Source organism: Chiloscyllium punctatum, unplaced genomic scaffold (assembly GCF_047496795.1).
Source record: "Chiloscyllium punctatum isolate Juve2018m unplaced genomic scaffold, sChiPun1.3 scaffold_204, whole genome shotgun sequence".
Lineage (NCBI taxonomy): Eukaryota > Metazoa > Chordata > Chondrichthyes > Orectolobiformes > Hemiscylliidae > Chiloscyllium > Chiloscyllium punctatum.
This window is the reverse complement of record NW_027309938.1, coordinates 28,180-54,500: the sequence shown is the minus strand read 5'-3', so window position 1 is coordinate 54,500 and position 26,321 is coordinate 28,180. Positions and strand designations below refer to the sequence as shown.

At 46.0% G+C, this 26,321-nt stretch overlaps 1 long non-coding RNA gene across 1 annotated transcript in view; it reads right to left on the bottom strand.

The window, feature by feature from the left end:
• Positions 1-967: 967 nt before the first annotated feature.
• The window catches only part of LOC140471924 (uncharacterized), a 39,922-nt gene continuing 14,568 nt past the window's right edge, over positions 968-26,321 (bottom strand). The window contains exons 3-6 of the long non-coding RNA XR_011957284.1: positions 15,450-16,021; positions 10,216-10,322; positions 4,253-4,370; positions 968-1,665 (exon numbers count right to left, since the gene is read on the bottom strand). This is a non-coding gene — a long non-coding RNA (uncharacterized lncRNA). The remainder of the gene's footprint in view (positions 1,666-4,252; positions 4,371-10,215; positions 10,323-15,449; positions 16,022-26,321) is intronic.

Here is a 26,321-nt window from a genome sequence, read left to right as displayed (position 1 = left end):
CTGTTTTGATTTAAATTATGATCGTAGCACGGCTGCTTCACAGCACCAGGTACAAGGTTGGAGTCCAGCGTTGGTCAACACACTGTGTGGAGTTCCCACATTCTCCCCAGGATAGTGTGGGTCCCCTCCAGGTGCTCTGGTGTCCTCCCACAGTCCAAAGTTGTGCAGGTTAGGTGGACCACTTATGCTGAATTGTCCACAGTGTCCAGGAATGTGCAGACTAGGTGGATCAGCCATGGGAAATGCAGTGTTACAGGGATGGAGTGCTCTGGGCGTGATGTTCTTCGGATGATCGGTGTGGTCTGATGGGCCAATGCTCTCCTTCCACACTGTAGGGATTCTATTCTACGATTGAGGATAAAGGCGATGCAGCACAGTGTCCTTGGAGAAGGAGCATGTGGTGTATATCAATGCTCTCGATGCCTTTAGATAGAGGTGGGCACCGCAGGGGATACAGCGCTTCATCTCCACCACTGCCCCCTCACCTTCAACTCTACTTTGATTTAGTCCCTTCCCACTCTGTCACTTGTGATGGTTTGCTTTGCACATAATGGGCTTTGTTTGTAAATATTCAACTGATGACACTGGTGTGCTACTGCTGGTGATTATATGTTAACAAAAAGCAAAATAATGGAATAATGATGTTGATGGTGGGAACGTTGCTCAGCTGTGTGTGATAACACTTCTGGATAAGAGAAATGGGGAAAAAAGAATGCTTCACAACTCACAGAATGAGAACTGAAAAGGAGTTAAATCAAACCAAAGGCTCAGACAGGGAGGGAATATTTCCCTGGAGTTTGAGTAACTGGAAAGTGGTGGTGTCCAGGAGTAGACAGGATTTTGTTCTCAAGTGAATTTGAAATTTTAAAAGCTGTTATATGCAGATAGTTTCGATTCTTTTAGTTTTATTTATTGTGGAATAAACTTGTACATTTGCTTTAAAAAAAACAAATTCACAAACCTTGTGTTAAAGATAAATGTTAAATAACATCCATCAAACCATCCCTCACTGAAAACTGTTGTGGAAGTGCAATCTCCTGGAGAATCCCTGCCCCCTTCTTCCTACCCGGGCTCCATGACTATACACATACCTGGGAGGTAGCAGCAGGAGGAGACCATTCGGCCTTTCGTTCCTGCTCCACCATTCAATGGTAAACAGCTGACCATCCCGCTCAGTCTCCTGTTCCTGCTGTATTCCAATCCACTTTGATGACTTTACCTCGACGAACTATATCTCAGTCCTCCTTGGGCTTCTCTGCCTTTTTTTCCAGTGACGTTGCTGTGTTACTGTGTGGGTGTAGGCAGGGGTAATGTGATGGTGCTGCCTCCTGGAGGATACACTCAGCGTCCCTCATCATCCTGCCATAACATCAACTGGGTTTCAGTAAATAGATATAGAACCCATTTCCAGGATATGGGCATCACTGGCTCAGCCAGCATTTATTCCCCATCTCTAGATACCCTTGAGAAGATGGTCATGAACTGCCATCTTAAACCACTCACAGTCCATTTGGCGCAGATAGACCGACAATGCTGTGAGGGGGAGTGTTGTAGGGTTTTGTCTGAGTGATTCTCCATCTTTGGTTCTTCAAATTCTGGTTAACTTAATCACAATCTGCACATGATTTTGAGATTTCAGTCTGCAAATCTTCACCATCTCGCACCCTGTGTAAAGGAATATGCACAGAATAGAAATTCAGAACAGACTATTCTAGTTTCTCCAGAATATTTTTTTTACCCTTTCTCCCCCCAAAGTTGTAATCCTCCAGTCCACTTACTCTCTCCCACCGTTCTGACTCTGCTACCACTAATGTACACCCTCCCTATTCTCTTGGAGTTACGGATAAACAGATCCATGCCACCAATTCCCTCCCTGGTTACACTCTGCACCCTTTCTGGGTTAACTTCCTTTCCCTTTCGTTGCTGCAAGTCAATAATGTAACAGTAGAATGCAACATACGGAAATAGAAAGGGAGGTGGCAGATCATGGACAGAAGAGGAACCTTCAGTCTGGGAGAATGGGTCAGATCCTTCTGTGTTTCCCCTTGGTCGATTCCAAGCATTACAATGAGTTGGGGATGGAACTTGGTCCCACATGGGTGTGATGACACTTTAACGCACCTACAGATCAATACTACAAGCAGATGCATTCCTCCTCCAGCCAATCACAGTGTGAAATACTTTCCGCTAGTAACCCCAAAGCACATGCTCCAAAATCGGCCCTCAATGTGTACATGTGCAGTGCCGGGTTTCCCCTCACACGTGTAGTCCCTGCCTTAGGGATTGTGTGAGCTGTAGTCCCCATGAAGCCACTGGAGCCCTATCTCTGGAAAGTGTGGGCTGGATGTTGTTGTGTATAGAATCCCCATTCAGACACGCAGGACATATGGGCTGTCATTGGGTTTTACTGAGACATCTGCTTCCAAAACCTGATTTCTGACATAAGCAACATAGATTCAACCAATTGTGGGGGTGGGGAGGTTAATGAGGCAAAGTAGATTTGTAGCAGAGGTGGCTCAGTGGATAGCACTGCTGCCTCAGAGCTTCAGGGACCTGGGTTTGATTCCAGCCATAGGCGAATGGGTGGAGTTTACACGCTCTCCCCATGTCTGAGTGGGTTTCTTCTGGGTGCTCCAGTTTCCTCCCACAATCCAAAGATGTGCAGGTTAGGTGAATTGGCCATACTTATTTGCTATACATTTGCATGTTAAACCATTAGCCATTGCAAAAGCAGGGTTACAGGAACGAGTGGGTCTGAATGGGATGCTCATCATAGCGTTGGTGTGGAATCGATGAACGAATACCTTGTTTCTGCACTATAGGGACTCTATTCTATTCTCATGAGGAAGAATGTACTTGTCTCAATGTGCTGTGAATCTGTGGAATTCCCTATTCAAAGTGTGGTGGATGCCAGGGCAATGCGCAAATTTAATGAAGAGATACAGATGTTTAATTCGCAATGAGGTGAAGGGTGAGAGAGAGCAGGCGGGAAAATCCAGCTGAGGCCGAGGTGAGCTCAATCATCACCGTATTAAATGGTGGAGCTGGTTCGAAGGGCTGCATTGCCTCTCCTGTGCCCAGTGCTTATCTTCTTACGGTAATAACTGCAAAGCTGAATCCAAAACTCACCACCTTCACTAAAGGAGATTTTCGGAAAATGCAGGATAGTCAGGTGGATTAGCGTTCCAAACTTAGATAGTGAGGAAGTGTGTAGAAGATCATGATTTTGCAATTTTAAACTGAGGGGAGACAGTGATTTATGGTTTTAGACTGCGTAGTACATTCACAGCATTCAAAATTCTCTGTTGTGAATATCTATTCTATACTTTATTACAAAAGCCAAGGTCTCCGACAATGAAAACCAAAACACCCAGGTAACATCGCCTCCCCTTGTAATCTGATAAAAGACTTGTGAGAAGTCTGATTGAATTTATAACACAGATGGCAAGCTGGAAGATTAAATCCAATCCCAAGATCCTGTGCTTAAACAAAGTAGACGACAACAGGATGAGGCAGTAATTTTTCAAAGTGCACAGCAAAATTATATATTAGTGAAAAGGAAGGACTGTAGGGAAAGGAGTAATCTGCCATTTGTGTCTAAGGAAATAAGGGAGTCTACCAAATTGAAACAGAAGGGATACAAATTGGCAAAGACCAAGGAGAAACTAGGAGATTAGAACAACTTTAAAGATCAACAAAACGCTTGATGGGATTTTGACTGGGTCTACAAATGAGCAGCTATCCCCAGGGCAAGAATAGCAGTTTACACTGCTCGAGGAAACCTATTGCGTGGGGAACATATGGCCTATTTAATTGTTGAAGTACTTATCTGAAGAAGTCTGTCAGCATAGAGATGAACCTGATAAAGTTAAAAATTACATCGTGCTTGGAAAGCTAGTGCTTCCTAATAAACCTGTTGGACTATAGCCTAGTGTCGTGTGATTTTTAACTTTGTCCACTCCATTCCATCACCGGCTCCTCCACATGAGAATCCTGACAGACAACCCCACCGAAACTGAAGCACCTGTCAAGTACTTGACTGAGCCACGGAGGTGTTGGGGAGGGATGTGTTGTTTAAATATAAAGTGCTGAATTGAACTAGACTTTTTAAACTGCCGTTGCCACGGAGATAACACTGACAACCAGCCTCCATTCAAAGCCTCAAAGCACGTTAACATGGACTTGGCTGTGTCTCAGTACTTTTGCAGTCACACTGAGATTTGAAATATCCACCCACGGACAGAATGCACACCTTTCCTTCCAGATGAAAAGGCCAATGATATTCAGATCGGGACGGATCAAGTAACTATCAGATCTGAACATGAAATTCAATTTGAATTTCTCATCTGCAAATCCACCCTTTCCGTACCCTACAACAGAAAAAAACAAGTCACCATTGTTAATACAGGATGGAACTTTATAGGACAATGATAGTATTAAATTGTAGTTTCCTTGTTCCCCCAAAGCTTTAAATCTCAGTCTCACAATTTCTCTCTCTTGTTAACTGAAATCCAAACCAATCTCATCCCTCGTTTCCTCCACACCCAGTTCTCACAATCTCTCTCCTCGCCTTGAATTCAGTTTCCGAGCTGCTGTCTGCAGATGAAGAACCAAATCAATGAGTTTGATTTGGAGCCTCCAGGGTGTTGGTGAATCCTCCCCCCATCTCCCAGAACCCCCATTCTCTGATGAGAATCATTCTGCACACACTGGCCAAATCATATCTGGTTGAACTAAAATTAAACAAATTAGAACTCCAATTGGAGGCTCATCCTTGTCATTTTCCATAACAATCCTGACTATTCATAAGAGTTCTGACAACTTGCTGCAAAATGCTCCCCCATTGATTTTTTGACCACTCGTCAGGATACCACGCAAAGGGCTATTCCCCTGGGTCGGGTTCTCAGAGGAAAGAAGGAAGGGAGCTGGCAATGACAGATTAATCCCACACATCCACAGCCTCCCTCCCTGGCACTGACCCGCCCTGCACATACGCCAACAACTGGCCAGCACTGCGCCCGTGCACTGATCTCCCTTCCTACGGAACATGCTCTCGATCACACAGAATCCTGGAGGATTGTTATCAGCTGCTGCTCAATAGAGTGGAGGGGGCGGGGCTGGAGGACTGGGACAATGGGATTGTAAACAATGAATGAATGTGGAGGACACTGGAGGATGGACAGGTCAGTGAGGGACAGGATCAGTGCAGCAGCAGGAGGGGATACTGGACAAACTGAGTAATGGGAGAGTCTGACAGGAGAGAAACTACAGGAAGGTTCTGTTTGGAGACTCAGGCAGGGACAGCTGGGAGACAGTATGGCCTGGTGGCTTGGGCATGTTTTCCAATCAGCCTCTTCAAAGCCGCTGTTACCAAACTCTGAACCCGATTCTCTGGGTCCAGAGGTAAGGACACTACCACCATTTCATGGTGGGCTCGTGGAAAGAAGGGAAGATTTTCACAACCTCACTCACATGGAAACTCCTTGAGCTCCTCGTACTTACTGTCTATGGTGGGGATGGAGGAGACAGAGCAGGGGGGAGGGGGTAGGGATATAGGGACTGCCTTTCAAGAGGAACTCACCTGTGTTGGTGTTATTAACAAGACTCAATACGCAGTCACAAACACAAAGCTGGTGTACGTGAACGTTATCCAGAATATTAAATCCTATAACTGGGCGACGCAGACCCCAATGTACAGAGTTAAGTCCTGGATATCAATAACAGCCTTGTGCGGGGGAAATCATGACTCATGAACTGGACTGAGTTTACTGAAGAAGTGACAAAGCGGATTGATGAGGGCAGAGCGGTGCACATGATCTTCATGGACTTCAGTAAGGCATTCGACAAGGTTCCTCATGGGAGATTGGTTCGCAAGGTTAGATCTCATGGGATACTGGGAGAACTAGCCATTTGAATATAGAACTGGTTCAAAGGTCGAAGACAGAGAGTGGTGGTAGAGTGATGCTTTTCAGGCTGGAGGCCTGTGACCAATGGAATGTCACAAAGATCGGTGCTGAATCCACTACTGTTTGCGATTTATATCAATGATTTGGATGAGAACATAAGAGGTATTGTTAGCATGTTTGCAGATGACACCAAAATTGGCAGTGTAGTGGACAGTGAAAAAGATTACCTCAGAGTACAATGGGATCTCGATCAGATGGGCGAATGGGCTGAGGCGTTCAGTTTACAAAAATGTGAGATGCTCCAGGAAAGCAAACCTGGGGAGGACTTTTGCAGTTAATAGTAACTTCCTAGGGAGTGTTGTGAAACAAAGAGACCTTGGAGTGCAGGTTTATAGTTCCTCAAAAGTAGAGTCACAGGTGGATAGGATAGTGAAGAAGGTAGTTGGTATGCTTTCATTTATTGGTCAGAGAATGTAGTATAGGTGTTGGGATGTCATACTGTGGCTGTACAGGACATTGATTAGGCAACTTTTGAAATATTCCAGCAATTCTGGTCTCCTTCTTATCGGAAGGATGTTCTCAAACTTGAAAGGGGTCAGAAAAGAATTACAAGGATGTTGCCAGCGTTGGATAGGGTGTTTTCCCTGCAGGTCGGAGGCCGAGGGGTGACCTGATAGAGATTTATAAAATCAGCCGGTCATGGGTAGGGCAAATAGACAAGGTCTTTTCCCTGTGGTTAGGGTATACAGAACTAGGTGAGAGGGAGGGGAGAGTAGGCAGAGAGTGTGGGGGGAAAGAGAGAATGTGGGGATTGAGAGTGGTCGCACAGGTGAGGACAGAGATGGGGGCAGGGGAGGACAGGCAGAGGCAGGGGAGAATCAGAGAACGGGGAGTGGAACAGAGGGGGGAGGGAAACCGAGAGAGGGGAACAGAGAGTTATTTTATAGATCGACAACTCAACCCTGTTCCTGTTTTCTCCTCCTCACTTTCAATCACTCTGAAGAGCTCAGAACTGCATAGTTCCTGGAAAGTCAAGTTTCAGGGAGACTGGGTGCTGAAGACTGCATTTGGGACGCTGACCTTTATGGGTCAGTGCACTCATCAATAAGGGGACCTGGGTTCGATTCCAGTCTGTCGTGTTTGCACATTATCCCTCTGTGTGTTTGCACGGGCATCCTCTGGGCGCTCTGGTTTCCTCAAAAAATCCAAAGACGTGCAGGTTAGGTGGATTAACTGTGGGTAATGCTGGGTCACATGGTTCAGGTGGGATGCTATTCCGATGGTTGGTAAGGTCTCATGGGCTGAATGGGCTACTTCCACACTGTATGGATTCTGTCACTGAGTATAAGAGTCAGGAGTTCACGTTGTGGCTGTACAGGGCATTGGTGAGGCCAGCTTTAGAATACCACATTCAAATCTAGTCTCCCTGATTTCAGGAAGATAGGACTCAGCCCCATAATAACAAGTTCCTGGGAAGTGTTGACGAACAAATACACTGTGCAGAGTGGTTTGATAGTTCCTTGAAAGTGGGGCTGAAGGTAGACAGGTCGGTGAAGGTGGTGTTTGCTGTGCTAGCTGTTATTGGGCAGTGCATTGAGTATAGGAGTTGGGAGATCATGGTTCGGTTGTACAGTTTATTGGCTCAGCCACTTCTGGAATGCCCATACTGCTTTACATTCTAGTATCCCTGCTATAGGAAAGATGTTGGGAAACCTGAAAAAGTCCAGAAAAGATTTATAAGGGTGCTGCCAGTATTGAAACATGTGAGGGCCTGAGGACATTTTGCCTGGAGTAGTGGACATTGTGGGATGGCATTATACAACGTCTTCAAAACTGCAATGTTTCCTGCAACTGTCACCGTTTCAGATGCTCCCAGACCTGCTGAGGATCTCCAGCAATTTTTTTTGTTTGTTTTTATTTCAGATTTCCACGATTTTGCTGAGGCACTTAGAGTCATAGACATTTAAAAGGTTTCATATTTTTTTTACTCTCACCCCTGGGATGGCAGGACTGATGGATGAAGAGGACTCAATCCTCGTTTAATTCTCCTTTCCTTTGTCTTTCTGAGCTGTTGCCTGCATCACAAAGACTCTTTCTCCCATCCCCTGACCTGAATCTGGCCCATCTAAGCCACTCTTTAGCTCCCAACCCCCTGCCAGACTAGTTACAATCTCACCAATGGAACTGGCAATCACCCCACCAGTAGATTTCTCCCAGCCCTGCCCAGGGGTAACCAGTCAGGCTGGTACAAGTCTCACTTAGCCCAGAAATGGTCGCAGTGCCTGGAACATCTAAACCCTTCTGTGGTACACCATTTCTCCAGCCACACATCCAGCTTATCTATCCTCTTGTTCCTACTCTCACTAGCACATGGCACTGGGTGTAATTCTGACATTCTTACTTTTCATTTTAATATATCTGATTTTCCTTTATACATATTTCAGGCCCTCATCCCTTTGTTTCGCGATGTCGTTGTTATCTGTGTGTTCCACAACCATTGGTTATTTACCCTCCAGGTACAGAACTCACTGTAGCCACTCAATGCTATTACAGATCCGAGCACCAGGAAGGTAACATACCATCCTTGATTCATGTCTGTGGCCACAGAAGTACCTGCCCTTACTCTGACCATTGATCCCATGTCACTATAGCCCTGCAACTGTCTTTCCTCCTGTTCGGTGCAGCAGAGCTATCTGTGGTGTCATGACCCTGGCTGTTGCTGATTTCCCCGAGAGGCGACCCTACCCATTAACGACCAACAGAATTCCAACCAGTATACAGTATCTGTTTGAGAAGGGGATGATCAATGGGACTCCTTCACTCCCTTGCTGAGCCTTTAACTTGATGTGATGGTCACCCATTCCCTTTGTGCCTGTGTAACCCTCACCTGCAGTGTGATGAACTCACTAAACGTGCTCTCCATAATATTCTCAGTATCATAGATGGTCCACAGTGAGTCCACTCACAGCTCCAGGTCTGAAAAGCAGTTTCCCAGTAGCGCAGATGGACACACTTCCTACACACATAGCCGTTAGGGACACTGGAAGCGTCCCTTATTTCCCACATTGTACAAGAGGAGCCCACCACGGGTGTGAAGGTTCCTGTCTCAATGTCTCTCTAGATTCAGCTAGTTACTCCCATTAAGAGAATTTTAAAGAGCTTTCAACCTTCCTTCACTTCAAACGTGTCCATTATAATCAATAGCCCCAATCTTTACTTAAGCTGATATATTATACTTTAAAAACTGTTAACAAATACTCCGCAGTATCGCTTACAAATTGGCTGTTCCCATTGGGACCATGTGAAATTCTGAATGGCCTGAACTAAAACTGAGTTTCAGCGTCACCTTCTCCCTGTCGCATCTCCCTCTGTTTTCACCCAACTCCAAAACATTCTCATTGAGCCAAGCAGCACTCAGCGTCAACATGGCATTCAGCAATTTCTGGATGAACAGATAATTGTCAGAATCTGGAAAATTCCACGTGAAAAGGTTACTGGAATTTGAGTCCAAAAGAAATTTTAATGGGAAATTTACAGGGAATTGAAAACAAGGAGTTCACAGGTTAAAATCATGAAGTGGTTGACTGGGTCTAAACATGACAGTTCCTGCAAAGAGTCGAGGTGTAGTTTGGATAAATCTATGTTCCCTCTCAGACCAATATCTCCTTCCCGGGCTGCACGGCCCAGAACAGTGCACATACCCCAAAGGTGATCCAACCATGAATTTGTACATTTTTCTGCTATTTGTTTGACAAAAATATGAGAGTCTGGAATAGGGTGGTTCTGGAAAAGCACAGCAGTTCAGGCAGCATCCGAGGAGGAGTAAAATCGACGTTTCGGGCAAAAGCCCTTCATCAGGAATAGAGACAGGGTGCCTGCAGTGTGGAGAGATAAATGAGAGGAGGGTGGGGGTGGGGAGAACGTAGGAAAGAGTACAATAGGTGATTGGGGTGATGCTGAAGGTAATGGGTCAGAGAGGAGCGTGGAGTGGATAGGTGGAAAGGAAGATAGGCAGGTAGGACAAGTCATGGGGACAGTGCTGAGCTGGAAGTTTGGAACTGGGGTGAGGTGGGGGAAGGCGAAATGAGGAAACTGGTGAAGTCTACATTGATGCCCTGTGGTTTAAGTGTTCAAAGGCGGAAGATGAGGCGTTCTTCCTCCAGGCGTCGGGTGGTGAGGGAGCGGTGGTGAAGGAGGCCCAGGACCTCCATGTCATTGCTGAGTGGGAGGGGAGTTGAAATGTTGGGCCACAGGACATTGTTTTTACCTAAACGTATGAGCTACTTTTCGACAGACAGAACAGACAAACCTTTCTCGTTCCACAGTTAAATGCCAATGATATTCAGATCCTGATGACTCTGCTGACTGTAGAAACATGCTGTTGAGATCCCGGTCTCAATTATTCTTAATTAATATCTGATTTAAAAAAATCACAAGACAAAGCTCACAGTCAGTGCAAGATGAATATTAAAGACAAATATTTCCCTGGTATGTGTCTGATGTGTAAATGCTCCTCTTCAAATCGCCCCACCCCCACCCAGGAAGAGGACATGTCCATGCGCCTCGCTGTACCTTGCCCCCAATAAAGATGGCGGCTATAACCCAGGACCTATCACTGCCTGAGGGCCGCAGACATTTTCCCATTTGCTGCAAACGTGGGAGCAGGAGTTTCTAATTCAGGACTAGCGACCTGTACAGAGTGTAATTAAACCCCTCCCAGTCTAAACTGGCACATTTCATTCGGTTTCCGCTGCCACTTCCCCTTTCCCGTTTCCATCTCCTTCACACACCAAGGGTCATTCCGGTACCTGTGACCCTTCCTTAGATCCGATTGTAGGAATTCTAAATTTTCCCAGCCACCGTGTGGAAACAGGGCCATCGGCCCAACACGCTCACAACCACCCTCCGATGATTATCCCACCCAAACCCATTCCCCGACCCTATTATTCTACATTTCCCCTGACTCATGCACCTAAACTATGCATCCCAGAACACTACGGGAAATGTAGCTTGGCCAATTTACCGAACCTGCATATCTTTGGACTGCAGGAGATAGGGGATAAAGAGTAAATAATAGGTTGAGATGGAGTGCAAAGAGAGACCAGAACATTTGGAAAGACAAAGGAGTGGATTACGATCTTGCTGGGAGGGTGCATAGCTGTTAATGGAGGGGACAGGAACCTGTGTCTGGCAGCATCTCAGTGACGGTGGTGGAAATGGTGGCTGATTATCTAAGTCCTGCTGCAAAAAAGACCCTGAGCTTCCAGTTACCAGCTCTTTCACACACAAGACTGTTCCCTGGCCAAAATCTCTGTCTCAAGCTTACTGCAGTGTTCCAGTGAAACTTGATGCAAGCTGGCAGAACACTCCAGAACATACCAAATTGCCTCCTCTTTCAAGGATTCACAATTTCCCCTGCCATGTGGTCAACAATGCTCTCCAGTGTATCTCCTCCTCTTCCTGCACCTCTACTCTTGAACCCCACACCTCCAACGCAACAAGGATTGAACCCCCAGTCCTCACCTTCCACCCAGATCATCCTCTGTCAGTTCCACCACCTTCGATCAGACCGCACCATCAGAGATATATTTCCCTTCCCACCCCTTTCAGCATTCCACAAAGACCATTTCCTCTGGGACTCCCTCATTGGATCCATGCTCCCCACCAACCCACCCTCCACTCCCATCACCTTTGATTCAAGAGGTGTAAAACCTGTGCCCACACCTTCCCTTCACGGCAAATCACGGCACCAAAGGATCCTCCCACATCCAGCAGAGATTTCCCTGCACGTCCAGATACCTCACCTATTTTATCCTTTGCTCTCGATGTGGTCTCCTCTACATTGGGGAATCAGGATGCCAACTTGATTCAGAGAACATTTCTGGAACACATGCACCAAACAACTCCACCACCCTCTCAACGACCACTTCAACGCCCTCCCCCACTCCACCAAGGACATGCAGGTTCTGGGCTGCCTCCATCGCCAAATCCCAGCCACCCGACGCCTGGAAGAATAACACCTTATCTTCCACATTAACCCTTCAACCACACAGCATCAAGGTTTGCTCATCTCCCCTCCCCCCCCACCTTCTCTCAGATCCAACCCTCCAACTCGACACTGGCCTCTTGAACTGTCCCACCTGTCCATCTTCCATCCCAATTATCCACTCCAACCTCTCATCATTCCCTCCCATCGACATCGACCTACTGCCTTCCGAGTTCCCATCCGACCAACCCCACACACCCCTCTTATTTACCTGTCAGCCCTCTTACCTTTGGAGAGCTGATGAGTTAAGCAGCCTACTTTCCGCATTAACAATTCTGTGAACATTTCATTCTGAGCCCTCTAAGGAAATATCAGGGCAGGGTTTGTAAAGAGGTCAGATTGAATGAGGGTCTCAGTGAACAAAAGTGAGACACAGATACAGAGAGGTTTTGGGATGGATTGAATCAAATGTTACCAATTTGCACGGCTGTCAACATTACAGAAGTTACAAAGGGGAGTGATCAAGAGAGTGGAATTAGAGCAGCAAATAAATGTTAAACATTTGTGCAGCTAAAGGGGATGCTGGGTAAAGATACCACAGTTAGTGCTTATTTCATTCCAGACACACCAGCCAGGGCACACACCCTTGCTGTATCTAGCATATTGATCTCTTTAAGATGTTTGTTCATTTGAAGTGTTCCATGTTTAGATAGTCCAGAGAAGACAGCTTCTTCTCCTCAATCTCTTCTGCCAAGGCGATGCTGCTGTTAGAATTCAAGTCACTATGGCGTGTTACTGGCTGCTTCAAGGACTGGAACTGGCAATTGAGACTGAAAGGCTACTGTATAAAATATCTTCAATTGTATTGCCAGATTGCCAGACACATGTGGGGTTTTAAGAAAAAGAACTTAAATGATGGGCACTGAGTGTCAGAGTGCCTACTGTTGTGGGGACATTCTGTTCAGATCCAATCTATTGGTAATTGTTAGAATTGACTTATCCTGGCTCCAGAGAAGTGGGCAGAGCGTTATAACGGTCATCGAAGGTGGTAACAAATTTCCCAGAGGTTACAAATTGTAAATGACAGAGTAGGCATGAGTTCTGCTGGTAAAGTGTATAAATTTATTCAAAATGGTTCCAATTTACTTTCAGAAACAAGTGAGAGAAAAGCACATTACTGAGGTCTTTGCATTAGTCCAAATTTAGAAATTCAGGAGAGCTGAAGGGAGAGCTGGTGTTGGCAGTTGTAGTAATAATAGGGAAAAACTTGTTTCACAGAGAGAGAGAGTTCATAGATGGAAAACTCAGTTTTAACATCACATCAACTGCAGAGTCGTCCAATTCTGCAGGTCCTGATCCTTATCAGTAATATGAAAGGGGGAAAGCAGCATTCCTAGCTCAGAGAAATCATTCTCATGTTAGGCAGGTTGTCGAATATTTAACCGGTCATGTGATCTGCGAAAACACCAATGTAACGGGACCAGGGCGAAGTTGTGTAAATGTGGGGACTGTGGGAAGAAATTTACTTACCCCTTCCCAGTGGGACACTCACTGACACAGTCACACTGGGGAGAGGCTGTTCACCTGCCTCACGTATGGGAAGGGATTTACTCAATCTTACAATCTGCTGAGACACCAGAGGGGGTACAATGGATTTAGATCCTTCACCTGCTCCATGTGTGGGAAAGGATTCACTCAGTCCTCTGATCTGCTGAAACACCAGCGAGCTCACTCTGGAGAATGACCATTCACTTGCTCCCAATGTGGGGGGAGATTCACTCAAATGCACCACCTGCTGAGACCCCAGTGAGCCCACACAGGGGGAGAGGACATTCAGATGGTCAGTGTGGGAGAGAGGATTCAGTGATTCATCCTGCCCCCTGAGACCCCAGTGAGTCCACACAGGGGGAGAGGACATTCAGATTGTCAGGGTGGGAGAGGGGATTCAGTGATTCATCCTGCCCCCCTGAGACCCCAGTGAGCCCACACAGGGGAGAGGCAATTCAGATGGTCAGTGTGGGAGAGGGGATTCAGTGATTCATCCTGACTCCCTGAGACACCAGTGAGCCCACACAGGGGAGAGGCCATTCAGATGGTCAGTCTGTGAGAGGGGATTCAGTGATTCATCCTGACCCGAGACACCAGCGGGTTCACAATGGGTAGGAGTTGTTTCCCTCTCTGCGTGACAAGGGATTTGCTGAGACTCAACACGACTGAGAGACCAGTGAGTGAACACAGGGAAGTGGTCATCCCCCTGCTCCGTATGGTGTAGAGTTCACACATCACTGCAGGACTCTGATTCTGCAGTTACTGTCCATCAGAGTCAGGAGTGGACCTTGTACATGATGACACTGCTGGAGTATTGATGTTGTTGTTGTTAACAACCTTAACTGGGCTGGAGTTGACTGAATTTATATTGCTACTTTCTGAACCTCAGGATGCCTCTCTAGGCAGTAGGTCACCACAAACAGCAATGTTACAAGGAGCAGGGTTCATCTGTGTTGATTTAAATTGTGATCATAGCACTGCTGTCTCACAGCACCAGGTAAAAGGTTGGAGTCCAGCCTTGGTCAACGGCCTATGTGGGGTATCCACATTCTCCCCATAATAGTGTGGGTCCCTTCCATGTGCGCTGGTTTTCTCCCACAATTCAAAGATATGCAGGTTAGTTGGATCGGTCGTCATAAATTGTCCACAGTCTTCAGAATTTGCAGACTAAGTGGATCAGCCATGGGAAATGCAGTGTTACAGGGATGGTTGGTGGGATTTGATGGACCAATGCTCTCCTTCCACACTGTAGGGATTATATTCTATGATTGAGGATAAAGAATATTCTCAGGGTCTCCTTGGAAGAGGGGCATGTGAGGTGTATCAATCCTCTCTATGCCATTAGATAGAGGTGGGCACCGCAGGGGACACAGTGCATTATCTCCACCGCCACTGCCACCCCCTCACCCCCAACTCTACTTTGATTTAGCCCCTTCCCACTCTGTCACTTGTGATGGTTTGCTTTGCCCATAATGGGCTTTGTTTGGAAATATTCAACTGATGACACTGGTGTGCTACTGCTGGTGATTATACGTTAACAAAAAGCAAAATAATGGAATAATGATGTTGATGGTGGGAAGGTTGCTCAGCTGTGTGAGATAACACTTCTGGGTAGGAGAAATGGGAGAAAAATGCTTCACAGCTCACAGAACGAGAACTGAAAGTAGGTAAATCAAACCAAAGGTTCAGAGAGGGAAGGAATATTTCCCTGGAGTTGAGTAACTGAAGAGTGATGGGGTCTGGGAGTAGACAGGATTTTGTTTAAAGGGCATTTGAAATTTTAAAAACTGTTACCTGCAGATAGTTTCGATTATTTAAGTTTTATTTATTGTGGAATAAACTTGTACCTTTTACAAAAAAACAAATTCACAAACTTTGCGTTAAAGACAAATGTTAAATAAAATCCATCAAACCATCCCTCACTGAAAACAGAGGAGGAAGTGCAATCTCCTGCAGGATCCCTGCCCTGACGACTTCTTCCTACCCGTGCTGCATGACTATATACATACCTGGGAGATAGCAGCAGGAGAAGGCCATTCGACCTTTGAATCTGGCTCCACCATTCAATGGGAAACAGCTGACCATCCAGCTCAGTCTCCTGTTCCTGCTCTGTTCCAATCCGCTTTCATGACTTTACCACGATGAACTATATTTCAGTCCTCCTTGGGCTTCACTGCCTTTTATACCAGTGATGTTGCCGTGTTATTGCTGGGTGTAGGCAGGGGTAATGTGATGGTGCTCTTCCTGGAGGACACACTCAGCGTCCCTCATCATCCTGCAGTAACATCAACTGGGTTTCAGCAAATAAAGATAGAAACCGTTTCCAGGATATGGGCATCACTGGCTCAGCCAGCATTTATACCCCATCACTAGGTACCATTGAGAAGATGGTCGTGAGCTGCCATCTTGAACAACTCGCAGTCCATTTGGCACAGATAGACCGACAATGCTGGGAGGGGGAGTGTTGCAGGGTTTTGTCTGAGTGATTCTCCATCTTTGGTTCTTCAAATACTGGTCAACTTAATCACAATCTGCACATGATGTCGAGATTTCAGTCTGCAAATCTTCACCATCTAGCACCCTGTATAAAGGAATATGCACAGATTAGAAATTCAGAACAGACTATTCTAGTTTCTCTGGAATATCTTTTCCCCTTTCTTCCCCCAAAGCTGTAACCCTCCAGCCCACTTACTCTCTCCCACCATTCTGACTCTGCTGCCCCTAATGTACACCCTCCCCATTCTCATGGAGTTACTGATAAACAGATCCATGCCACCACTTCCCGTCCCTGGTTAGACTCTGCACCCTTTCTGGGTTTACTCCCTTTCCCTTCAGTTGCTGCAAGTCAATAATGTAAGAGCAGAATGAAACAGACGGAAACAGAAAGGGAGGTGGCAGATCCTGGACAGAAGAGGAACCTTCAGTCTGGGAGAATGGGTCAGATTCTTCCTTGTTTCTCATTAGTTTATTCCCAGCATTACAATGAACTGGGGATGGAGAGTGGTCCCACGAGGGTGTAGTGACACTTTGACCCCCCAACTGATCAATACGACAAGCAGATACGTCCCTCCTCTAGCCAATCACATTGTGAAATACTGTCCCCTAATTATCCCAAAACACGTGCTCCAAAACCCGCCTACATTCTGTACATATACAGTGCCGGGTTTCCCCACACACCTGTGGTTTCTGCCTCAGGAATTATGGGAGTTGCAGTCCCCATGAAGTCACTGGAGCCCTGTCTCTGGAAAGTGAATGAAACGTGTGGGGTGGAAGGGTGTTGTGTATAGGATCCCCATTCAGACAGAAAGGACATATGGCTTGTCACTGGGTTTTACTGAGATATCTGGTTAGACAACCCAATTTCTGACGTAAGGAATATAGATTCAGTCAATTGCGGGGTGGAGGGGTCAATAAGGGGAAGCAGTTTTAGGCAGAGGTGGCTCAGTGGCTAGCACCTCTGCCTCACAGCTTCAGAGACCCTGATTTGATTCAAGCCTTAGGTGACCGTGTGGAGTTTACACGTTCTCCCAGTGGCTGCATGGTTTTGTTCGGTGTTCCAGTTTCTTCCCAAAGTCCAAAGATGTGCAGATTAGGTGGATTCGCCATGCTAAACCACAGTTCCATGCATGTGCAGGTTAAGCCATTAACCATGGGAATTACTGGGAATGGGTGAGTCTGAATTATAGGATTGGTGTGGACTCGATGGATGAATACCCTGCTTCTGCACTGCAGGGATTCTATTCTATTCTCATGAAGAAGAATGTACCTATCTCGATGTGTTGTGAATCTGTGGAATTCCCTATTCAAAACGCAGTGGATGCCAAGCTGAAGGGTGAGAGAGAGAGAGAGTTAGAGAGAGAGAGAGAGAGAGTTAGAGAGAGAGAGAGAGAGAGAGAGAGAGAGCGCAGGTGGGAAAATCCAGCTGAGACCGGCGTGAGCTCAATCATCACCGTATTAAATGGTGGAGCTGGTTCGAAGGGCTGCATTGCCTCTCCTGTGACCAGTGCTTATCTTCTTACGGTAATAACTGGAAAGCGGAATCCAAAACTCACCACCTTCACCAAACGAGATTTTCGGAAAATGTAGGATAGTCAAGTGGAATAGTATTCAAAACTGAGATAGTGAGGAAGTGTGTAGAAGATAATGATTTTGCAATTTTAAACTGAGGGGAGACAGTGATTTATGGTTATAGACTGTGTGGTACATTCACACTGTCCAGAAAACTCTGTTGTGAATATCTAGTCTGTAATTTATTACAAAGCCAAGGTCACTGATAACGAAAACCAAAACACCCAGGAAACATCGCCTCATTTTGTAATCTGACAAAAGACGCGTGATTAATCTGGTTGAATTTAGAACACAGATGGAAAGCGGGTAGATTAAATCCAGTCCGAAGATCCTGTGCTTAATCAAAGAAGACTACAATAGGATGAGACAGGAGTTGGTAATGTAGACTGGGAGCAAAGACTTTTCGATGGGACAGTTGACAGACAGTGGAGGAATATCAAAGCAATTTTTCGAAGTGCTCAGCAAAAGTATATATCAGTGAAAAGGAAGGACTGTCGGAAAAGGGGTAAGCTGCTATGGGTGTCTAAGGAAATAAGGGAGTCTATCAAATTGAAATAGAAGGCATACAAATTGGCAATGACCAAGGAGAAATTAGGAGATTAGAAAAACTTCAAAGGTCAACTGAAAGCTTGATGGGATTGGGTACAAAAAGAGATGAGTAGCTATGCCCAGGGACAGTTTACCCTGCTAGGGGGAAACCTATTGTTTGGTGAACGTATGGCCTCTGTAATTGTTGAAGCATTTAACAGTTACCAGAGAGATAATCCTGATCAAGTTAAAAATCACAGCACACTCCAAAAGCTTGTACTTCCAAATAAACCTGTCCGACTATAACCTGGTGATGTGTGGTTTTTAACTTTGTCCACCCCACCCCAACTCCGGCTCCTCCACATCAGCATCCCGATAGAGAGCCCCACTGAAACTGAAGCGCCTGTCAGATACTTGAGGGAGCTACAGGGGTGTGGGGGGAGGGGTGGTGACAGTGGTGTGTGGTTTAACCACAGAGTTGAACTGAACTAGACTTTTTAAACTGTTGTTGACATGGAGATAATCCTGACAGACAGTCTCTATGACAGTCACAAATCACAAAGGTAGAAGAATGGGAGCCGTACATCGGACCTGATGCTGCCTAAAGGCGTTTTGCACGTAAAATACCCAGGTAACTGCCATGTCTCATCAATAAAGACTCAAAGAAGACCTCTCAGAGTTCTGTGCCTGGTTATTCCTATCCAGCAGGGTTCAAGAATATGAGTACACAGCAGTCAGTCTCCACAGTGGAGGATACGAAGAACATGCCAGTAATTGATCAGGAGACTGAGGAAGGTGGGGACCTAGATAATAACCATTAATCTGAAAGAGTTAGAGCTGGGCAAGCTCATGGCGCTAAAGGTAGACAAGTCTCATTGCCCTGATGGAATACATCCCAGGGTACCAACAGAGTTCGTGGGAGAAATAGCAAATGCACTTCGTTACAGCATCCTACAGCAGAGACAGGCCCTTTGGCCCAAAATGGCCCATGCCAACCAGAATATCCATCCACACTAACCCCATTTCCCTGCACTTGGCCCATCTGCTTCTGACCCTTTCCTATCCATGTATTTGTCCAAATGCCTTTTACATGTTGTTAGTGCACCCGCCTCAACCACTTCCACTGGCAGCTCATTCCATATGCGTACCACCCTCTGTGTAAAACAGTTGCCCCTCAGCTTCCCTTTTATTCTTTCTCCTCTAATCTTAAACTGATGCCCTCCAGTCCTTGGTTCCCTGGGAAAAAGACTGAGTGCATTCACCTTACCCACGCCTCTCATGATCTTATACACTTCTATAAAATATCCCCCCTCGGTTTCCTCTGCTCTAAACAAAAAAGCCCTCGCTTGTCCAACCTCTCCCTGTAACTCGGACCCCTGAGCCCTGGCATCATCCTTGGAAATTTCTTCTGCACCTTTTCCAGTTTAATAACTGAAACCTACACTGCATTCATCACATTTCCAGTGTTTCCCCACGGAGTTGGAACAGACCTGACAACGCCAATGGATTACAATCAATGATCAATAATTTACCCCGTAACAACAATCCCATTTTCATAGCTTTTTCCATGATGCAGGAATCCTTTTGTCTTTCTGGTTTCATGGTTAATTGTCCTCATACAAAACCAGTGGCTTAACTGTTCCTGGGAAATGTGCCATGATTTTTTAGACTTTCAAAAACCAATGAAATCTCTCTCCACAGTCCCCACGCTAACATGGACTTCACTGTCTCAGTACTTTTTTCCCAATCACACAGACGTTTGAAATATTCGTCCACGGGCAGAATGCACACCTTTCCATCCAAATGAAAAGGCCAATGATATTCAGGTCAGCACTGACCAAGTAACTATCCAAACTGAACATGAAGTTCAATTTGAAATTCTCAACTGCAAATCCCCCCTTTCAGTCCTGCACAACAGAGAAAACAGAAAGTGCTGGAAATCCTCAGCAGGTCTGGCAGCGTCTGAAATGCTGACAGATGCAGGAAACATTGCAGCCTTGAAGAAGTGGTTAGATTATCACACCAGGCACGTGCGCTTGATGGCCAGTATGTAGAAGATGGGGGCATTGTGTTCAACAGTTTCATACCAGAGACTCTGACCTCATTTGATTCCATGTTTCTCTGTGCTTCCCTCTTTTTCGGAAGTAGGCAGGAGTGGGAAGCAGTGGAGAATGTTAATGATGGGTGACCTTCCTAGTGAGAGGATTCGTGTACAGTAGCAGAGATCCCTTTCTGGAAGGACCTTGGTGATACCACACCTGAAGTACTGTGTATACCTTTGTTCCCCTTTCCCAAGGGAGGCTCTCCTGGTTATTGAGAGAGTAAAGGAGGGTCACCAGCCTGAGTCCTGGGATGTGGAGATAGTTAAGGGCTGCAGCTACTGGAAATCAGAGTTTATACAATGTGAATCTGGGGAAGTGCAGCAGGTCAGGCTGCATCACAGGAGCAGGAACGTTGCTGTTTTGGGTCTGAACCCATTGTCAGCCCTGATGAATAGTCCTGACCCGAAACATCAACTTTCCAGTCCCATCGTATTCATGCTGGTCATCAAGCACCTATTAATTCTAGTCCCCCGTTCTGGCACTCAGCGTGTAACCGATATTGTAGTACCTGGTGTGATCATCTCAACACTTCTTCAAGGCTGTAATGTTTCCTGCATCTGTCACCATTTCAGATGCTGCCCGACCTGCTGAGGATCTCCAGCACTTTTTGTTTTTATTGTGGATTTCCCCCATTTTGCTCAAGCACTTAGACTCAGAGAGCTGTACAGCTCCATATTTTGCTGACTATAATTCCTGGGATGGCAGGACTGATGGATGAAGAGGGATTCAATCCTCATTGAATCCTCCTTCCCTTTGGCTTTCTGAGCTGCTGACTACATCATTAATATTCTACCTCCCATTCCCTGTCCTGAATCTGACCCATCTAAGACTACACTTTTGTTCCCATCCCCCTGATAGACGAGTTAAAACCGCACCAATGGGACTGGCAAAAGCCTCCACCAGGAGATTTCTCCCAGCTCTGCCCAGGGGTAACCGGTCAGACTGGTACAGGACTCACCCAGAAACGGTCACAGTGCCTGAAGAATCTGAACCCTTCTCTGGTCCACCATTTCGCCAGTCACACGTCCAGCTGATCTATCCTCTTAGTCCTGCTCTCACTAGCACATGGCACTGAGTAAGTCTGACATTATTTTATTTCAGGAGCTACATTTTACTGTATCCCTGATCTCCCTATATCCAGCTTTCAGGACCTCATCCCTTTGTTTAGTGATGTCATTGGTATCGTTGTGTTCCACAATCACTGACTTTACCCTCCAGCTCCAGAATATCCTGCAGCTGCTCCATGATAATCGCGGATCCTGGCACCAGGGAGGTAACATACCATCTTGGATTCATGTCTGTGGCCACAGAAGTGCCTGCCTGTACCCCTGACCTTTGAATCCCCTGTCACTATAGCCCTGCCACTGTCTTTCCTCCGGTTCTGTACAGCAGAGCTATCTGTGGTATCATGAACCTGGCTGTTGCTGATTTCCCGAGAAGCCACTCCACGCATTCACCCCCAACAGAATCCCAAGCAGGATTCAGTATCTTTTTGAGAAGTGGATGATCACTGGGGATTCCTGCACTGCCTTCCTGAGCCTTTTATTTGGTTTGATGGTCCCCCATTCCCTTTCTGCCTGTGTAACCCTCACCTGCAGTGTGACGAACTCAGTAAACGTGCTGTCCATGACATTCTCCGATGCTCCACAGTGAGCCCACTCATAACTCCAGGTCTGAAAAGCAGTTTCCCAGAAGCTGTAGGTGGGCCCACTTCCTGCACACATAGCCGTCAGGGACACTGAAAGTATCCCTTATTTCCCACATTGTACAAGAGGAGCACACCACGGGTCTGAGGTCTCCTGTCACAACGTCTACGTCTCTCTACATTCAGCTAAATACTCCCATTAAGAGAATTTAAAAGAGCTTTCAACCTTCCTTCACTTCAAACATTTCCATTATATATCAAAAGCCCCAATCTTTACTTAAGCTGATACGTTATATTTTAAAAACTTAACAAATACTCTGCAGATATCACTTCCAAATTGGCTGTTCCCGTTGGGACCATGTGAATTTCTCAATGGCCTGAACTAAACTAGATTTTCAGCCTCAACTTCTCCCTGTCTCACCTCCCTCTGTTTTCACCCAACTCCAAAACGCACTCATTGAGTCAAGCAACACTCAGTGCAGCCCTGTCATTTTCATTGTCTGGTCAAACCTACACTGCCCTCAGCCTCCTGTCCTGTTCCAATGCATCACAATGGGAGCTCAGGAACTGCATCTCATCTTTCAGCTCAGCCCTTTGTAACCCCAGAGTCAACATGGACCTCAGCAGTTTCTGGATGAACAGACAGTTGTCAGAACCTGGAACATTCCACCTGAAAATGTGCTGGAATTTGAGTTCACAAAGAATTATAATGAGAATTTTGCAGGAAGTTGAAAATGAGGAGTTTATAGGTTAACATCATGAAGTGAGTGATTGGGACTAAATCTGACAGTTCCTGCAAAACGTCTAGGTATAATTTGGATACACCTGTGCCCCCACTCAGGCCAAATCGCCCATGGGGGATTCAACAACAAATTTGAACATCTTTCTGCATTTTTCTTTCCAAAAGCATTGGAGATATTTTCCCAGAGACAGAACAGACAACCCTTTCTCCTTCCACAGTAAAATGCTAATGATATTCAGATCATGATGACTCCGCTGAGTGCAGAAATCTGTTTTTTTGAGATGCCGTCCTCAATTATTCTCAATTAATATCCCATAAAAAGAATTCACAAAACAAATCTCAGCCAGTGCAGGATGAATTGGAAAGACAAATATTTCTCTGGTATGTGTCTGGTGTCGAAATGCTCCTCTTTCAAAGCAACCCTCCCCCACCCAGGAAGAGGACATGTCCATGCACCTTGCTGTACCGTGCCCCCAATAAAAATGGTGGCCATAACCCAGGACCTATCACTGACTGAGGCCCACAGCCGTTATCGCATTTGCTATAAACATGTCACCAAGAGTTTCTAATTCAGGACTAACACCCTGTACAGACGTGTAAATAAAACCTCCCAGTCTAAACTGAATCATTTTCTCCCGGTTTCCGCTGCCACTCCCCCTTCCCAGTTTCCGGCTCCTGCACACACCAAGGGCCATTCCGGGTCCAGTGACCCTTCCTCAGAACCGATGGCAGCTGGGAAAATTAGACCCCCGACAGTGTGGAAACAGGCCATTCGGTCCAACAAATCCACACTGACCCTCCGAAGAGTATCCCACCTAGACCCATTCCGCTACTCTATTATTCTAAATTTCTCCTGAACAACGCACCTCACCTTCACATCCCTGAACACGACGGGAAATTTAGCTTGGCCAGTTCACCTAACCTTCACATCTTTGGACTGCAGGAGATAGGGGTAAAAGAGTAAATAATAGGTGGGATGGAGCGACCCTTCAACAACATGGCAACATTTACTCATCTCCTCTCCCTGACCTTATCTCAGATCCAACCCTCCAACTCAGCACCGCCCTCAAACTGCCCCACTTGTCCATCTTCCTTCCCAATTATCCACTCCACCCTCTCACCATTACCCCCACCTGCATTTTCCTGTCACCTTCCCAACTACCTTCCCACCAGCCCTATACACCCATCCTATTATCTGTCCTCTTCCCCACCCTCACATTCCTGAAGAGGTGCTTCGGCCCAATATGTCAATTCACCTGCTCCTTGCATACTGCCTGACCTGCTGTGCACATCCAGCCCATACTTTAACGCAAATTGGAAGAACATCACCTCATCTTGTACCTGGGGACCCTTCAGCCCTCTGGCCTCAATACTGGATTCCATAGTTTTAAGTCCTAAGTCTCCTACATACTAGTGTCCTAGCCCCCATCCCATAGACCAGGCCCTGTTATTACATCGCCTGCAATTACAACTACCTATGGTTAGTCACTAACAGTCTACATAAACAGCTATTCACCCTCCCCCAGCCAGATCGTTATCCACTCCTTTGTCCAACTGCTCCCATCGCGTTCTTTGGAATCTATCACCACCTATCATTTACTCCTTAACCCCTACCTTCTGCATATAAACCAACACTGTTTCTCAGAAACATCAGTTCTGACGAAGGGTCATTGGGTCAGAAATGTTCACTTTGACTTCTCTTCACAGATGCTGCCAGACCTGCTGAGCATTTTCAGGATCTTCTGGTTGTTGTTTCTGATTTACAGCATCCGCAATTCCTTTGGTTTTCATTTACTGGGAGTTTGTAATTCAGGTCTAGCAGCCGACATCGTGTGTTTATCAACCCACCCAGTACACAAACTCAATTTCTCTCCCAGTCTCTCCCGTCTCTCCCACTCCCTTCACACTCACTGGGTCCCCCCCTCACAGTGACATTGCACCTGCACAGCTCATGGTCACGTGTTGGCCTGCTGGCCACACCCCTCATTCACTCCCATTGGCGGGAGGATTACACCGACTCCCCTATTGGTCTGAAGCTGCCATCAATCAGCCAGATCCCATTGTGACTTGAGTGGTAGGAGGCTGAGGGGTGACCTCAGAGTTTTATAAAATCATGAACGGGATACAGAGACAAGGCCTTTTCCCTGGGGTTAGGATTTCCAGAACGAGGGGGCATAAGTTTAAGGTGAGAGGAGAATGATATAAAAGAGACACAAGGGGCAACTTCTTTCATGTGTGTGTATGGAATCTACTGTCAGGGAAGTGGTGACAGCTGGTATAGTTCCACCATTTGAAAGGCAGCTGGATGGGTATATGAATAGGAAGGGCGGAGTGTGATATGGGCCAACTGCTCTCATATAGGTCTAGATTAGTTTGGGATATCTGGTTGGTGTGGACTAGTTTGACTAAAGGGTTTGTTTCTTTGCTGTACATGATTGTGGCTCTGCCCTGGGATGAGCTTCATCATTCAGTGAATGGGGCAGTATCACAGAGCACAGGGGCTGGGGGCTATTCAGCCCATTGGGGCTGTTATTTCTTCCTCTGGAGATGCTGCCAATCTGCCCTTACTCCACTCCTATTTACCAGTAGCCCTCCACATTTATCCTCAAATAGTTAAATTCCAAAACTGTTTTGACAATAACAAAAGCAGCATCCAGCTGTGGTTCAAACTGTTCCAGATGCTCAGAACCTACTGAATAAAATAGCCTTCACATTTTAACCTGCATTATTTGCCAATTACTTGAAAGTAGTTACTAAAAATTGTGACAATAATTTCTCTCAGTGTCTCTGTAAATTAAATATCCTGGAAACAAATCTGTTTCTGGTTGAAATCACTGCCTAACCTTAGCTCCAAGGAGAATTGTCAGGCCTTTGCTAACTCTCCATAAAAGAGAAATCTATCTTAATTTGAATTTATTTGTGTCATAGAGATGCACAGCACAGAAACAGACACTTCGGTCCAACTCGACAATGCCGCCCAGATATCCTAAATTAATCTTGTCCCATTTGCCAACACTTGGCCCATATCCTTCTAAAAGTTTCCTAAACACGTACCCAATCAGATGCCTTTTAAATGTAATCGTACCAGCCTCCACACTTCCTCTGGCAGCTCATTCCATACACGTACCATAATCAGCTTGAAAACATTGCTCTTTAGATCGCCTTTCTATCTTTTCCCTCACATCTCACGTCTGTGCTCTCTGGTTTTGGACTCCCCTAACCTGGGAATAAGACCCTGGCTGTTCACCCTAACCATGTCCTTCACGATTTATCAATCTCGAAGGTCACCTCTCAGCATCCGATGCTCCAGTGAAAACAGCCCGAGCCTATTCAGCCTCTCTTTATGGGTCAAACCCTCAACCCTGGAAACATCTTTGCACATCTTTTCTGAATCCTTTCAAGTTTTATAATATCATTCCGATAGCAGGGTGACCAGGACTGAAAGCAGAATTCCAGAAATGGCTGAATCAATGTCCTGTACAGCTGCAAAATAATGTCGCAACTCCTATACATAATGCACAGACCAATAAAGGCAAGTTAACCAAACGCCTTCTTCACCACCCTGCCTATTCCACTTTCAAAGAACTATGAACCTGCACCTCAACATCTCTTTGTTCAGCAACACTCCCCAGGCCCTTCCCATTAAATGTATAAGTCCTGTCCTGATTTGTTTTTCCAAAATGCAGCACCTCACATTTATCTGAATTCCACTCCATCTGACACTCCTCCGCCCAGTTGATTGAAGTCTCATTGTACTCGGAGGTAACTTTCTTCCCTGTCCACTGCATCTCCAATT